This window comes from Diplotaxodon limnothrissa, linkage group LG3 (assembly GCF_057381915.1).
Source record: "Diplotaxodon limnothrissa isolate DT_005_m linkage group LG3, D_limnothrissa_male_GT1.1, whole genome shotgun sequence".
Lineage (NCBI taxonomy): Eukaryota > Metazoa > Chordata > Actinopteri > Cichliformes > Cichlidae > Diplotaxodon > Diplotaxodon limnothrissa.
Genome location: NC_140598.1, coordinates 69,912,709 through 69,930,778, shown reverse-complemented (window position 1 = coordinate 69,930,778; position 18,070 = coordinate 69,912,709).

The window sequence follows — 18,070 nt, the reverse complement described above, 5'->3', positions numbered from 1 at the left end:
TGAAACAATTTCAGTGTTTCAAACCATGTTCCAGAGTTTTTAGGTCACCGTTCATGAGGTTTCAAGAAGAAAATGAAAGACAGATCTGAATGTTTGAAAGTGTTTTGGAAAAACTCTGTAAAGATTAGATGAACAATACTCAAAGGATAAATTCAACTGTTTTATTTTGTTAGATAAGTTGAAAAAAAAGTTAAACAAGCAAGTAAATAACGAAACAAGGTTAAATGAGGTAAGAACAAAAAGTTAACAAGTAAATAACGAAACAAGGTTAAATGAGGTAAGAACAAAAAGTTAACAAGCAAATAAAGAAACAAGGTTAAATGAGGTAAGAACAAAAAGTTAACAAGTAAATAAAGAAACAAGGCAGAGGAGAGAAACCCCAACAATCCCCTCTGAGCAAGCACTAGGCGACAGTGGGGAGGAAAAACTGCCTTTAAACGGGCAGAAACCTCCGGCAGAACCAGGCTCAGGAGGGGGCAGTCAACTGCCGGGACTGGTTGGGGGGGTGAACAGAGGTGGAGCAAGACGAGGCTACATCAGTTGAAGAAGCAGTATTGTCCCTCTACCGGAAAAAGCTGAAGAATCTTTTCTTCTTTTTCATGGACTTTTCCACGAGCGCCTTTTTCTCCAGGATGAGGGTTCTCAACTCATGGATGGTTTCTGTGTTTTGCCTCTCTAGTTTCTTGCATGTTTGTTCCACCTGTTCTAATGTTGCTCGTGTTTCTTCAAGCTGTTCTTTGAGCTCTTTGGATGTTGCCTCCTGTGTCAGCTTTGCCTTCTGCAGGTCTGCATTTCTCACTTGATCTTCTTTGTGCAGGCCTTCTAGCTGCTCATTTCTTTTCTGGGTGTCGCGGAGCGTACACTGCAGGTCTTCATGCATTTTGTCTTGCTTTTGCTTTTGCGCCTGCATTTCTGTGTTTTCCCGCTTCAAGTTGTTGAATTCCAACAATATCCCCTTAATGAGCTCTGAGTTGTTTTTGGCCATTTGATCGATCCTTTTCTGCATCTGTGAGCATCGTTTTTCCAGAGTTTCCTTTTCTCCCTGCAGCTCACTTGTTTTGACCTTCAGTTCATTACAGAATCCTTGCAACTTTTGATTTTTACTCTCAAAGTCCTTGATAGTGCACTTTTCTTCTGACAGTCTTTCTTGCTGTTGCTCCTTCTCTTGAAGAAGGTCTTTATTTTTTTCTTCAGCTTCATCAAGCTTTCTTTGGAGCAGGTGATTCTGTTGGTCCATGTATTGGAGATCCCACTCTAGCTTATCAATCGTGGCTTTCCTGCCTTGAAGCTGCTCGGACATTTCTTTCACTTCAGCGCTCTTTTGCTTGTTTTCTTTGATGAGGAATACAATCTGCTCTCTGGCTTGAGCAAACTTGATCCCCCAGCCCTCATTAATAATGTTGATGTCGGGCTGGCGCTGTAGTGTTTCTTCCAGGTGTTTGTTTTGTGCTTCCATTTGTAAGCACTTCTTCTCCAGGTGAACTTTTTCTTTTTCAAGTTGTTGAATTTTGTTCTGGAGATGGTTGTTTTCACTCCTACTCTCCTGTAATGCCCTTTGGGTGGATAAGAGGCCATTTGGAGAAGTTGGCCGGCCACGCAAGGAAGGAGAGGCGGCGTAATCGTTTTGTCTCGGTTGCCGTAATCTTGGATACATGCTGGCGTTTGTATCCGATGACTCTGAGAGGTTTCCGAATGTTTCTGTAGTGAACGTTTGAAAGCTGCGAACACGAAGGCTGCGAAGTAACGAACTAAAAATTGCTGTTTGTCACCCCTATTTAAGGAAAAACTTCCTTGTGACATCATCACTCCTAAGCCAATCAGGTTGTCACATGACATTCTGGAATGTGGAATGGGGATATATATATTTTTTTAAACAGTTTTCAAATTTAACTTAATATTTAAGTGTTTCTTACTTGACCTGCTTAGTCGATTAAAAAGTTAATTGCCACGAACACCCCTAATGTTATATAACAGACCACAGAAAAAAGACAGCTTTTTTCTGCGTGACAGAGCTATAATAAATGTTTTGTTTTTTTAATGATCCTACTTTTTCTAAAAGGGAATATTATTTAAAGAATATGTATTTAATTAAAAAACTCTGTATTCATCTAAAGGGTATAACAAGAAGGGTGAGCTTCCTGCTCCAAAATGAAATGACCAAAATAAATGTATTTCTCTGCAATTACAAACTCTGTGTAAACAGTCTTGGTGTCAAAATAAAGCTAACGCTGGTGAGATGTCATCAGAGCTGTAAATATTACTGCAGATGTTACTATGTCAAAGTTACTGTGACTCAAACATAGAAAAATGTCTTTTTCATTTCCCTCACCTAATTTTTCAAAGTATTTTATAGCATATAACACCTTTGAAAATATGCTTTGGTTCCCATTTAACTCCAGAACATCATAAATCAAAATATGGATATTACCTGTCCACAGATTCATGGTGACGTAACTGCTCTTTTAACTGTTTCAGCTGATCACTGCGACCGTGCACTGAAGTCTTAGATGAAATAAACTAACCTGAAACCATTTAAATAACTAACCAGCCTGTGACAGCGATCTGTGTCAGCTGATCCCTGCAACCGTGCACTGAAGTTTTAGATCAAATAAACTAAGCTGAAACCATTAAATAACTAACCAGCCTGTGCCAGCGATCTGTGTCAGCGGATCCCTGCGACCGTGCACTGAAGTTTTAGATAAAATAAACTAAGTTGAAACCATTAAATAACTAACCAGCCTGTGCAAGGGATCTGTGTCAGCTCATCCCTGCAACCGCGCACTGAAGTTTTAGATAAACTTGGCTGAAACCATTAAATAACTAACCAGCCTGTACCAGCGATCTGTTTCAGCTGATCCCTGCAATCGTGCACTGAAGTTTTAGATCAAATAAACTAAGTTAAAACCATTAAATAACTAACCAGCCTGTGCCAGGGATCTGTGTCAGCTGATCCCTGCAACCGTGCACTGAAGTTTTAGATAAACTAAGCTGAAACCATCAAATAACTAGCCAGCCTGTGCCAGCGATCTGTTTCATCTGATCCCTGCAACCGTGCACTGAAGTTTTAGATAAACTAAGCTGAAACCATTAAATAACTAACCAGCCTGTGCCAGCGATCTGTGTCAGCTGATCCCTGCAACCGTGCACTGAAGTTTTAGATAAAATAAACCAAACCGAAACCATTAAATAACTAACCAGCCTGTGCCAGCGATCTCTGTCAGCTGATTCCTGCAACCGTGCACTGAAGTTTTAGATAAACTAAGTTGAAACCATTAAATAACTAACCAGCCTGTGCCAACGATCTGTGTCAGCTGATCCCTGCAACCGTGCACTGAAGTTTTAGATAAACTAAGCTGAAACAATTAAATAACTAACCAGCCTGTGCCAGCGATCTGTTTCAGCTGATCTTTGCGAATGTGCACTGAAGTCTTAGATCAAAATAAACTAAGCTGAAACCATTAAATAACTAACCAGCCTGTGCCAGCGATCTGTGTCAGCTGATCCCTGCAACCGTGCACTTACGTCTTAGATCAATTAAACTAAGCTGAAACCATTAAATAACTAACCAGCCTGTGCCAGCGATCTGGGTCAGCTGATCCCTGCGAACGTGGACTGAAGTTTTAGATCAAATAAACAAAGCTGAAACCATTAAATAACTAACCAGCGATCTGTGTCAGCTGATCCCTGCGACCGTGCACTGAAGTTTAAGATAAAATAAACTAAGTTGAAACCATTAAATAACTAACCAGCCTGTGCAAGGGATCTGTGCCAGCGATCTGTTTCAGCTGATCTTTGCGAACGTGCACTGAAGTCTTAGATCAAATAAACTAACCTGAAACCATTAAATAACCAACCAGCCTGTGCGAGCGATCTGTGTCAGCTGATCCCTGCAACCGTGCACTGAAGATTTAGATCAAATAAACTAAGCTGAAACCACTAAATAACTAACCAGCGTGTGTCAGGGATCTGTGTCAGCTGATCCCTGCAACCGTGCACTGAAGATTTAGATCAAATAAACTAAGTTGAAACCATTAAATAACTAACCAGCCTGTGCCAGCGATCTGTTTCAGCTGATCCCTGCAATCGTGCACTGAAGTTTTAGATCAAATAAACTAAGCTGAAACCATTAAATAACCAACCAGCCTGTCCCAGCGATCTGTGTCAGCTGATCTTTGCGACCATGCCCTGAAGTATTAGATCAAATAAACTAACCTGAAACCATTAAATAACTAACCAGCCTGTGCCAGCGATCTGTTTCAGCTGATCTTTGCGAACGTGCACTGAAATCTTAGATCAAATAAACTAACCTGAAACCATTAAATAACTAACCAGCCTGTACCAGCGATCTGTTTCAGCTGATCCCTGCAATCGTGCACTGAAGTTTTAGATCAAATAAACTAAGCTGAAACCATTAAATAACCAACCAGGCTGTGCCAGGGATCTGTGTCAGCTGATCCCTGCAACCGTGCACTGAAGTTTTAGATAAACTAAGCTGAAACCATTAAATAACCAACCAGGCTGTGCCAGAGATCTGTGTCAGCTGATCCCTGCGAACGTGGACTGAAGTTGTAGATCAAATAAACAAAGCTGAAACCATTAAATAACTAACCAGCGATCTGTGTCAGCTGATCCCTGCGAACGTGGACTGAAGTTTTAGATCAAATAAACTAAGCTGAAACCATTAAATAACTAACCAGCCTGTGCCAGCGATCTGTGTCAGCTGATCTTTGCGACCATGCACTGAAGTCTTAGATCAAATAAACTAACCTGAAACCATTAAATAACTAACCAGCCTGTGCGAGCGATCTGTGTCAGCTGATCCCTGCAACCGTGCACTGAAGTTTTAGATCAAATAAACTAAGCTGAAACCATTAAATAACTAACCTGCGATCTGTGTCAGCTGATCCCTGCGACCGTGCACTGAAGTTTTAGAGAAAATAAACTAAGTTGAAACCATTAAATAACTAACCAGCGTGTGTCAGGGATCTGTGTTAGCTGATCCCTGCAACTGTGCACTGAAGTTTTAGATCAAATAAACTAACCTGAAACCATTAAATAACTAACCAGCCTGTGACACCGATCTGTGTCAGCTGATCCCTGCAACCGTGCACTGAAGTTTTAGATCAAATAAACTAAGCTGAAACCATTAAATAACTAACCAGCCTGTGCCAGCGATCTGTGTCAGCTGATCCCTGCAACCGTGCACTGAAGTTTTAGATCAAATAAACTAAGCTGAAACCATTAAATAACTAACCAGCCTGTGCAAGGGATCTGTGTCAGCTGATGCCTGCAACCGTGCACTGAAGTTTTAGATCAAATAAACTAAGCTGAAACCATTAAATAACTAACCAGCCTGTGCCAGCGATCTGTGTCAGCTGATCCCTGCAACCGTGCACTGAAGTTTTAGATAAACTAAGCTGAAACCATTAAATAACCAACCAGGCTGTGCCAGAGATCTGTGTCAGCTGATCCCTGCGAACGTGGACTGAAGTTGTAGATCAAATAAACAAAGCTGAAACCATTAAATAACTAACCAGCGATCTGTGTCAGCTGATCCCTGCGACCGTGCACTGAAGTTTTAGATCAAATAAACTAAGCTGAAACCATTAAATAACTAACCAGCCTGTGCCAGGGATCTGTGTCAGCTGATCCCTGCAACCGTGCACTGAAGTTTTAGATCAAATAAACTAAGCTGAAACCATTAAATAACTAACCAGCCTGTGCCAGGGATCTGTGTCAGCTGATCTTTGCGACCATGCACTGAAGTTTTAGATCAAATAAACTAAGCTGAAACCATTAAATAACTAACCAGCCTGTGACAGCGATCTGTGTCAGCTGATCCCTGCAACCGTGCACTGAAGTTTTAGATCAAATAAACTAAGCTGAAACCATTAAATAACTAACCAGCCTGTGCCAGCGATCTGTGTCAGCTGATCCCTGCAACCGTGCACTGAAGTTTTAGATAAAATAAACAAAGCTGAAACCATTAAATAACTAACCAGCGATCTGTGTCAGCGGATCCCTGCAACCGTGCACTGAAGTTTTAGATCAAATAAACTAAGCTGAAACCATTAAATAACCAACCAGGCTGTGCCAGAGATCTGTGTCAGCTGATCCCTGCGAACGTGGACTGAAGTTTTAGATCAAATAAACTAAGCTGAAACCACTAAATAACTAACCAGCCTGTGCCAGCGATCTGTGTCAGCTGATCCCTGCAACCGTGCACTGAAGTTTTAGAGAAAATAAACTAAGTTGAAACCATTAAATAACTAACCAGCGTGTGTCAGGGATCTGTGTTAGCTGATCCCTGCAACTGTGCACTGAAGTTTTACAGAAAATAAAGTAAGCTGAAACCATTAAATAACTAACCAGCCTGTGCCAGGGATCTGTGTCAGCTGATCTTTGCGACCATGCACTGAAGTCTTAGATCAAATAAACTAACCTGAAACCATTTAAATAACTAACCAGCCTGTGACAGCGATCTGTGTCAGCTGATCCCTGCAACCGTGCACTGAAGTTTTAGATCAAATAAACTAAGTTGAAACCATTAAATAACTAACCAGCCTGTGCCAGGGATCTGTGTCAGCTGATCCCTGCAACCGTGCACTGAAGTCTTAGATCAAATAAACTAAGCTGAAACCATTAAATAACTAACCAGCCTGTGCCAGCGATCTGTGTCAGCGGATCCCTGTGACCGTGCACTGAAGTTTTAGATAAAATAAACTAAGTTGAAACCATTAAATAACTAACCAGCCTGTGCAAGGGATCTGTGTCAGCTGATCCCTGCAACCGTGCACTGAAGTTTTAGATAAACTTGGCTGAAACCATTAAATAACTAACCAGCCTGTACCAGCGATCTGTTTCAGCTGATCCCTGCAATCGTGCATTGAAGTTTTAGATAAACTAAGCTGAAACCATTAAATAACTAACCAGCGATCTGTGTCAGCTGATCCCTGCGACCGTGCACTGAAGTTTAAGATAAAATAAACTAAGCTGAAACCATTAAATAACTAACCAGCCTGTACCAGCGATCTGTTTCAGCTGATCCCTGCAATCGTGCATTGAAGTTTTAGATAAACTAAGCTGAAACAATTAAATAACTAACCAGCGATCTGTGTCAGCGGATCCCTGCGACCGTGCACTGAAGTTTAAGATAAAATAAACTAAGTTGAAACCATTAAATAACTAACCAGCCTGTGCAAGGGATCTGTGCCAGCGATCTGTTTCAGCTGATCTTTGCGAACGTGCACTGAAGTCTTAGATCAAATAAACTAACCTGAAACCATTAAATAACCAACCAGCCTGTGCGAGCGATCTTTGTCAGCTGATCCCTGCGAACGTGTACTGAAGTTTTAGATCAAATAAACTAAGCTGAAACCATTAAATAACCAACCAGGCTGTGCCAGAGATCTGTGTCAGCTGATCCCTGCGAACGTGTACTGAAGTTTTAGATCAAATAAACTAAGCTGAAACCATTAAATAACTAACCAGCCTGTGCCAGCGATCTCTGTCAGCTGATTCCTGCAACCGTGCACTGAAGTTTTAGATAAACTAAGTTGAAACCATTAAATAACTAACCAGCCTGTGCCAACGATCTGTGTCAGCTGATCCCTGCAACCGTGCACTGAAGTTTTAGATAAACTAAGCTGAAACAATTAAATAACTAACCAGCCTGTGCCAGAGATCTGTGTCAGCTGATCCCTGCAACCGTGCACTGAAGTTTTAGAGAAAATAAACTAAGTTGAAACCATTAAATAACTAACCAGCCTGTGCCAGGAATCTTTGTCAACTGATCCCTGCAACCGTGCACTGAATTTTTAGAGAAAATAAACTAAGTTGAAACCATTAAATAACTAACCAGCCTGTGCCAGCGATCTGGGTCAGCTGATCCCTGCGAACGTGCACTGAAGTTTTAGATAAAATAAACTAAGCTGAAACCATTAAATAACTAACCAGCGATCTGTGTCAGCTGATCCCTGCGACCGTGCACTGAAGTTTAAGATAAAATAAACTAAGTTGAAACCATTAAATAACTAACCAGCCTGTGCCAGCGATCTGTGTCAGCTGATCCCTGCAACCGTGCACTGAAGTCTTAGATCAAATAAACTAAGCTGAAACCATTAAATAACTAACCAGCGATCTGTGTCAGCTGATCCCTGCGACCGTGCACTGAAGTTTAAGATAAAATAAACTAAGTTGAAACCATTAAATAACTAACCAGCCTGTGCCAGCGATCTGTTTCAGCTGATCCCTGCAATCGTGCACTGAAGTTTTAGATCAAATAAACTAAGCTGAAACCATTAAATAACCAACCAGCCTGTCCCAGCGATCTGTGTCAGCTGATCTTTGCGACCATGCCCTGAAGTATTAGATCAAATAAACTAAACTGAAACCATTAAATAACTAACCAGCCTGTGCCAGCGATCTGTTTCAGCTGATCTTTGCGAACGTGCACTGAAGTCTTAGATCAAATAAACTAACCTGAAACCATTAAATAACTAACCAGCCTGTACCAGCGATCTGTTTCAGCTGATCCCTGCAATCGTGCACTGAAGTTTTAGATCAAATAAACTAAGCTGAAACCATTAAATAACCAACCAGGCTGTGCCAGAGATCTGTGTCAGCTGATCCCTGCGAACGTGGACTGAAGTTTTAGAGAAAATAAACTAAGTTGAAACCATTAAATAACTAACCAGCCTGTGCCAGGGATCTGTGTCAGCTGATCCCTGCAACCGTGCACTGAAGTTTTAGATAAACTAAGCTGAAACCATTAAATAACCAACCAGGCTGTGCCAGAGATCTGTGTCAGCTGATCCCTGCGAACGTGGACTGAAGTTGTAGATCAAATAAACAAAGCTGAAACCATTAAATAACTAACCAGCGATCTGTGTCAGCTGATCCCTGCGAACGTGGACTGAAGTTTTAGATCAAATAAACAAAGCTGAAACCATTAAATAACTAACCAGCCTGTGCGAGCGATCTGTGTCAGCTGATCCCTGCAACCGTGCACTGAAGTTTTAGATCAAATAAACTAAGCTGAAACCATTAAATAACTAACCTGCGATCTGTGTCAGCTGATCCCTGCGACCGTGCACTGAAGTTTTAGAGAAAATAAACTAAGTTGAAACCATTAAATAACTAACCAGCGTGTGTCAGGGATCTGTGTTAGCTGATCCCTGCAACTGTGCACTGAAGTTTTAGATCAAATAAACTAACCTGAAACCATTAAATAACTAACCAGCCTGTGACACCGATCTGTGTCAGCTGATCCCTGCAACCGTGCACTGAAGTTTTAGATCAAATAAACTAAGCTGAAACCATTAAATAACTAACCAGCCTGTGCCAGCGATCTGTGTCAGCTGATCCCTGCAACCGTGCACTGAAGTTTTAGATAAACTAAGCTGAAACCATTAAATAACCAACCAGGCTGTGCCAGAGATCTGTGTCAGCTGATCCCTGCGAACGTGGACTGAAGTTGTAGATCAAATAAACAAAGCTGAAACCATTAAATAACTAACCAGCGATCTGTGTCAGCTGATCCCTGCGACCGTGCACTGAAGTTTTAGATCAAATAAACTAAGCTGAAACCATTAAATAACTAACCAGCCTGTGCCAGGGATCTGTGTCAGCTGATCCCTGCAACCGTGCACTGAAGTTTTAGATCAAATAAACTAAGCTGAAACCATTAAATAACTAACCAGCCTGTGCCAGGGATCTGTGTCAGCTGATCTTTGCGACCATGCACTGAAGTTTTAGATCAAATAAACTAAGCTGAAACCATTAAATAACTAACCAGCCTGTGACAGCGATCTGTGTCAGCTGATCCCTGCAACCGTGCACTGAAGTTTTAGATCAAATAAACTAAGCTGAAACCATTAAATAACTAACCAGCCTGTGCCAGCGATCTGTGTCAGCTGATCCCTGCAACCGTGCACTGAAGTTTTAGATAAAATAAACAAAGCTGAAACCATTAAATAACTAACCAGCGATCTGTGTCAGCGGATCCCTGCAACCGTGCACTGAAGTTTTAGATAAAATAAACTAAGCTGAAACCATTAAATAACTAACCAGCGATCTGTGTCAGCGGATCCCTGCGACCGTGCACTGAAGTTTAAGATAAAATAAACTAAGTTGAAACCATTAAATAACTAACCAGCCTGTGCAAGGGATCTGTGCCAGCGATCTGTTTCAGCTGATCTTTGCGAACGTGCACTGAAGTCTTAGATCAAATAAACTAACCTGAAACCATTAAATAACCAACCAGCCTGTGCGAGCGATCTGTGTCAGCTGATCCCTGCAACCGTGCACTGAAGTTTTAGATCAAATAAACTAAGCTGAAACCATTAAATAACTAACCAGCCTGTGACAGCGATCTGTGTCAGCTGATCCCTGCAACCGTGCACTGAAGTTTTAGATCAAATAAACTAAGCTGAAACCATTAAATAACTAACCAGCCTGTGCCAGCGATCTGTGTCAGCGGATCCCTGCGAACGTGGACTGAAGTTTTAGATCAAATAAACAAAGCTGAAACCATTAAATAACTAACCAGCGATCTGTGTCAGCTGATCACTGCGACCGTGCACTGAAGTTTTAGATAAAATAAACTAAGCTGAAACCATTAAATAACTAACCAGCGATCTGTGTCAGCGGATCCCTGCGACCGTGCACTGAAGTTTAAGATAAAATAAACTAAGTTGAAACCATTAAATAACTAACCAGCCTGTGCAAGGGATCTGTGCCAGCTGATCTTTGCGAACGTGCACTGAAGTCTTAGATCAAATAAATTAACCTGAAACCATTAAATAACCAACCAGGCTGTGCCAGAGATCTGTGTCAGCTGATCCCTGCGAACGTGGACTGAAGTTTTAGATCAAATAAACTAAGCTGAAACCATTAAATAACCAACCAGCCTGTGCGAGCGATCTGTGTCAGCTGATCCCTGCAACCGTGCACTGAAGTTTTAGATCAAATAAACTAAGCTGAAACCATTAAATAACCAACCAGGCTGTGCCAGAGATCTGTGTCAGCTGATCCCTGCGAACGTGGACTGAAGTTTTAGATCAAATAAACTAAGCTGAAACCACTAAATAACTAACCAGCCTGTGCCAGCGATCTGTGTCAGCTGATCCCTGCAACCGTGCACTGAAGTTTTAGAGAAAATAAACTAAGTTGAAACCATTAAATAACTAACCAGCGTGTGTCAGGGATCTGTGTTAGCTGATCCCTGCAACTGTGCACTGAAGTTTTACAGAAAATAAAGTAAGCTGAAACCATTAAATAACTAACCAGCCTGTGCCAGGGATCTGTGTCAGCTGATCTTTGCGACCATGCACTGAAGTCTTAGATCAAATAAACTAACCTGAAACCATTTAAATAACTAACCAGCCTGTGACAGCGATCTGTGTCAGCTGATCCCTGCAACCGTGCACTGAAGTTTTAGATCAAATAAACTAAGTTGAAACCATTAAATAACTAACCAGCCTGTGCCAGGGATCTGTGTCAGCTGATCCCTGCAACCGTGCACTGAAGTCTTAGATCAAATAAACTAAGTTGAAACCATTAAATAACTAACCAGCCTGTGCAAGGGATCTGTGTCAGCTGATCCCTGCAACCGTGCACTGAAGTTTTAGATAAACTTGGCTGAAACCATTAAATAACTAACCAGCCTGTACCAGCGATCTGTTTCAGCTGATCCCTGCAATCGTGCATTGAAGTTTTAGATAAACTAAGCTGAAACCATTAAATAACCAACCAGGCTGTGCCAGAGATCTGTGTCAGCTGATCCCTGCAACCGTGCACTGAAGTTTTAGAGAAAATAAACTAAGCTGAAACCATTTAAATAACTAACCAGCCTGTGACAGTGATCTGTGTCAGCTGATCCCTGCAACCGCGCACTGAAGTTTTAGAAAAACTTGGCTGAAACCATTAAATAACTAACCAGCCTGTACCAGCGATCTGTTTCAGCTGATCCCTGCAATCGTGCACTGAAGTTTTAGATAAACTAAGCTGAAACCATTAAATAACTAACCAGCGATCTGTGTCAGCGGATCCCTGCGACCGTGCACTGAAGTTTAAGATAAAATAAACTAAGTTGAAACCATTAAATAACTAACCAGCCTGTGCAAGGGATCTGTGCCAGCGATCTGTTTCAGCTGATCTTTGCGAACGTGCACTGAAGTCTTAGATCAAATAAACTAACCTGAAACCATTAAATAACCAACCAGCCTGTGCGAGCGATCTTTGTCAGCTGATCCCTGCGAACGTGCACTGAAGTTTTAGATCAAATAAACTAAGCTGAAACCATTAAATAACTAACCAGCCTGTGCCAGCGATCTGTGTCAGCTGATTCCTGCAACCGTGCACTGAAGTTTTAGATAAACTAAGCTGAAACCATTAAATAACTAGCCAGCCTGTGCCAGCGATCTGTTTCATCTGATCCCTGCAACCGTGCACTGAAGTTTTAGATAAACTAAGTTGAAACCATTAAATAACTAACCAGCCTGTGCCAACGATCTGTGTCAGCTGATCCCTGCAACCGTGCACTGAAGTTTTAGATAAACTAAGCTGAAACAATTAAATAACTAACCAGCCTGTGCCAGTGATCTGTGTCAGCTGATCCCTGCAACCGTGCACTTACGTCTTAGATCAAATAAACTAAGCTGAAACCATTAAATAACTAACCAGCCTGTGCCAGCGATCTGGGTCAGCTGATCCCTGCGAACGTGCACTGAAGTTTTAGATAAAATAAACTAAGCTGAAACCATTAAATAACTAACCAGCGATCTGTGTCAGCTGATCCCTGCGACCGTGCACTGAAGTTTTAGATAAAATAAACTAAGCTGAAACCATTAAATAACTAACCAGCGATCTGTGTCAGCTGATCCCTGCGACCGTGCACTGAAGTTTTAGATAAAATAAACTAAGCTGAAACCATTAAATAACTAACCAGCGATCTGTGTCAGCTGATCCCTGCGACCGTGCACTGAAGTTTAAGATAAAATAAACTAAGTTGAAACCATTAAATAACTAACCAGCCTGTGCAAGGGATCTGTGCCAGCGATCTGTTTCAGCTGATCTTTGCGAACGTGCACTGAAGTCTTAGATCAAATAAACTAACCTGAAACCATTAAATAACTAACCAGCCTGTGCCAGAGATCTGTGTCAGCTGATCCCTGCAACCGTGCACTGAAGTTTTAGAGAAAATAAACTAAGTTGAAACCATTAAATAACTAACCAGCGTGTGTCAGGGATCTGTGTCAGCTGATCTTTGCGACCATGCACTGAAGTCTTAGATCAAATAAACTAACCTGAAACCATTTAAATAACTAACCAGCCTGTGACAGTGATCTGTGTCAGCTGATCCCTGCAATCGTGCACTGAAGTTTTAGATCAAATAAACTAAGTTAAAACCATTAAATAACTAACCAGCCTGTGCCAGGGATCTGTGTCAGCTGATCCCTGCAACCGTGCACTGAAGTTTTAGATAAACTAAGCTGAAACCATTAAATAACTAACCAGCCTGTGCCAGAGATCTGTGTCAGCTGATCCCTGCGAACGTGGACTGAAGTTTTAGATCAAATAAACAAAGCTGAAACCATTAAATAACTAACCAGCGATCTGTGTCAGCTGATCCCTGCAACCGTGCACTGAAGTTTTAGATAAAATAAACTAAGTTGAAACCATTAAATAACTAACCAGCCTGTGCCAGCGATCTGTGTCAGCTGATCCCTGCAACCGTGCACTGAAGTCTTAGATCAAATAAACTAAGCTGAAACCATTAAATAACTAACCAGCCTGTGCCAGCGATCTGGGTCAGCTGATCCCTGCGAACGTGGACTGAAGTTTTAGATCAAATAAACAAAGCTGAAACCATTAAATAACTAACCAGCGATCTGTGTCAGCTGATCCCTGCGACCGTGCACTGAAGTTTTAGATCAAATAAACAAAGCTGAAACCATTAAATAACTAACCAGCGATCTGTGTCAGCTGATCCCTGCGACCGTGCACTGAAGTTTTAGATAAAATAAACTAAGTTGAAACCATTAAATAACTAACCAGCCTGTGCAAGGGATCTGTGCCAGCGATCTGTTTCAGCTCATCTTTGCGAACGTGCACTGAAGATTTAGATCAAATAAACTAAGCTGAAACCATTAAATAACCAACCAGGCTGTGCCAGAGATCTGTGTCAGCTGATCCCTGCGAACGTGGACTGAAGTTTTAGATCAAATAAACTAAGCTGAAAACATTAAATAACCAACCAGGCTGTGCCAGAGATCTGTGTCAGCTGATCCCTGCAACCGTGCACTGAAGTTTTAGAGAAAATAAACTAAGTTGAAACCATTAAATAACTAACCAGCCTGTGCCAGGAATCTTTGTCAACTGATCCCTGCGACCGTGCACTGAAGTTTTAGATAAAATAAACTAAGTTGAAACCATTAATTAACTAACCAGCCTGTGCAAGGGATCTGTGCCAGCGATCTGTTTCAGCTGATCTTTGCGAACGTGCACTGAAGTCTTAGATCAAAAAAACTAACCTGAAACCATTAAATAACTAACCAGCCTGTACCAGCGATCTGTTTCAGCTGATCCCTGCAACCGTGCACTGAAGTTTTAGATAAACTAAGCTGAAACCATTAAATAACTAACCAGCCTGTGCCAGAGATCTGTTTCAGCTGATCCCTGCAATCGTGCACTGAAGTTTTAGATCAAATAAACTAAGCTGAAACCATTAAATAACTAACCAGCCTGTGCCAGAGATCTGTGTCAGCTGATCCCTGCAACCGTGCACTGAAGTTTTAGATCAAATAAACTAAGCTGAAACCATTCAATAACTAACCAGCCTGTGCAAGGGATCTGTGTCAGCTGATCCCTGCAACCGCGCACTGAAGTTTTAGATAAACTTGGCTGAAACCATTAAATAACTAACCAGCCTGTACCAGCGATCTGTTTCAGCTGATCCCTGCAATCGTGCACTGAAGTTTTAGATCAAATAAACTAAGTTAAAACCATTAAATAACTAACCAGCCTGTGCCAGGGATCTGTGTCAGCTGATCCCTGCAACCGTGCACTGAAGTTTTAGATAAACTAAGCTGAAACCATTAAATAACTAACCAGCCTGTGCCAGCGATCTGTTTCAGCTGATCCCTGCAACCGTGCACTGAAGTTTTAGATAAACTAAGCTGAAACCATTAAATAACTAACCAGCCTGTGCCAGCGATCTGTGTCAGCTGATCCCTGCAACCGTGCACTGAAGTTTTAGATAAAATAAACCAAACCGAAACCATTAAATAACTAACCAGCCTGTGCCAGCGATCTGTTTCAGCTGATCCCTGCAATCGTGCACTGAAGTTTTAGATCAAATAAACTAAGCTGAAACCATTAAATAACTAACCAGCCTGTGCCAGGGATCTGTGTCAGCTGATCCCTGCAACCGTGCACTTACGTCTTAGATTCAATAAACTAAGCTGAAACCATTAAATAACTAACCAGCCTGTGCCAGCGATCTGTGTCAGCTGATCCCTGCAACCGTGCACTTACGTCTTAGATTCAATAAACTAAGCTGAAACCATTAAATAACTAACCAGCCTGTGCCAGCGATCTGTGTCAGCTGATCCCTGCAACCGTGCACTTACGTCTTAGATCAAATAAACTAAGCTGAAACCATTAAATAACTAACCAGCCTGTGCCAGCGATCTGTTTCATCTGATCCCTGCAACCGTGCACTGAAGTTTTAGATAAAATAAACCAAACCGAAACCATTAAATAACTAACCAGCCTGTGCCAGGGATCTGTGTCAGCTGATCCCTGCAACTGTGCACTGAAGTTTTAGATAAACTAAGCTGAAACAATTAAATAACTAACCAGCCTGTGCCAGCAATCTGTTTCAGCTGATCTTTGCGAACGTGCACTGAAGTCTTAGATCAAAATAAACTAACCTGAAACCACGAAATAACTAACCAGCCTGTGCCAGCGATCTGTGTCAGCTGATCCCTGCAACCGTGCACTAAAGTTTTAGATCAAATAAACTAAGCTGAAACCATTAAATAACTAACCAGCCTGTGCCAGCGATCTGTGTCAGCTGATCCCTGCGACCGTGCACTGAAGTTTTAGATAAAATAAACTAAGCTGAAACCATTAAATAACTAACAAGCGATCTGTGTCAGCTGATCCCTGCGACCGTGCACTGACGTTTAAGATAAAATAAACTAAGTTGAAACCATTAATTAACTAACCAGCCTGTGCAAGGGATCTGTGCCAGCGATCTGTTTCAGCTGATCTTTGCGAACGTGCACTGAAGTCTTAGATCAAAAAAAGTAACCTGAAACCATTAAATAACTAACCAGCCTGTACCAGCGATCTGTTTCAGCTGATCCCTGCAACCGTGCACTGAAGTTTTAGATAAACTAAGCTGAAACCATTAAATAACTAACCAGCCTGTACCAGCGATCTGTTTCAGCTGATTCCTGCAATCGTGCACTGAAGTTTTAGATCAAATAAACTAAGCTGAAACCATTAAATAACTAACCAGCCTGTACCAGCGATCTGTGTCAGCTGATCCCTGCAACCGTGCACTGAAGTCTTAGATCAAATAAACTAAGCTGAAACCATTAAATAACTAACCAGCCTGTGCCAGCGATCTGTGTCAGCTGATCTTTGCGATCATGCCCTGAAGTCTTAGATCAAATAAACTAACCTGAAACCATTAAATAACTAACCAGCCTGTGCCAGCGATCTGTGTCAGCTGATCCCTGCGAACGTGGACTGAAGTTTTAGATCAAATAAACAAAGCTGAAACCATTAAATAACTAACCAGCGATCTGTGTCAGCTGATCACTGCGACCGTGCACTGAAGTTTTAGATAAAATAAACTAAGTTGAAACCATTAAATAACTAACCAGCCTGTGCCAGCGATCTGTGTCAGCTGATCCCTGCGACCGTGCACTGAAGTTTTAGATAAAATAAACTAAGTTGAAACCATTAAATAACTAACCAGCGATCTGTGTCAGCGGATCCCTGCGACCGTGCACTGAAGTTTTAGATAAAATAAACTAAGTTGAAACCATTAAATAACTAACCAGCGATCTGTGTCAGCGGATCCCTGCGACCGTGCACTGAAGTTTTAGATAAAATAAACTAAGTTGAAACCATTAAATAACTAACCAGCCTGTGCAAGGGATCTGTGCCAGCGATCTGTTTCAGCTGATCTTTGCGAACGTGCACTGAAGTCTTGGATCAAATAAACTAACCTGAAACCATTAAATAACTAACCAGCCTGTACCAGCGATCTGTTTCAGCTGATCCCTGCAATCGTGCACTGAAGTTTTAGATAAACTAAGCTGAAACCATTAAATAACTAACCAGCCTGTACCAGCGATCTGTTTCAGCTGATCCCTGCAACCGTGCACTGAAGTCTTAGATCAAATAAACTAAGCTGAAACCATTAAATAACTAACCAGCCTGTGCAAGGGATCTGTGCCAGCGATCTGTTTCAGCTGATCTTTGCGAACGTGCACTGAAGTCTTGGATCAAATAAACTAACCTGAAACCATTAAATAACTAACCAACCTGTGCCAGCGATCTGTGTCAGCTGATCCCTGCAATCGTGCACTGAAGTTTTAGATAAACTAAGCTGAAACCATTAAATAACTAACCAGCCTGTCCCAGCGATCTGTGTCAGCTGATCCCTGCAACCGTGCACTGAAGTCTTAGATCAAATAAACTAAGCTGAAACCATTAAATAACTAACCAGCCTGTGCCAGCGATCTGTGTCAGCTGATCCCTGCGAACGTGGACTGAAGTTTTAGATCAAATAAACTAAGCTGAAACCATTAAATAACTAACCAGCCTGTGCCAGCGATCTGTGTCAGCTGATCCCTGCGAACGTGGACTGAAGTTTTAGATCAAATAAACAAAGCTGAAACCATTAAATAACTAACCAGCGATCTGTGTCAGCTGATCCCTGCGACCGTGCACTGAAGTTTTAGATAAAATAAACTAAGTTGAAACCATTAAATAACTAACCAGCGATCTGTTTCAGCGGATCCCTGCGACCGTGCACTGAAGTTTTAGA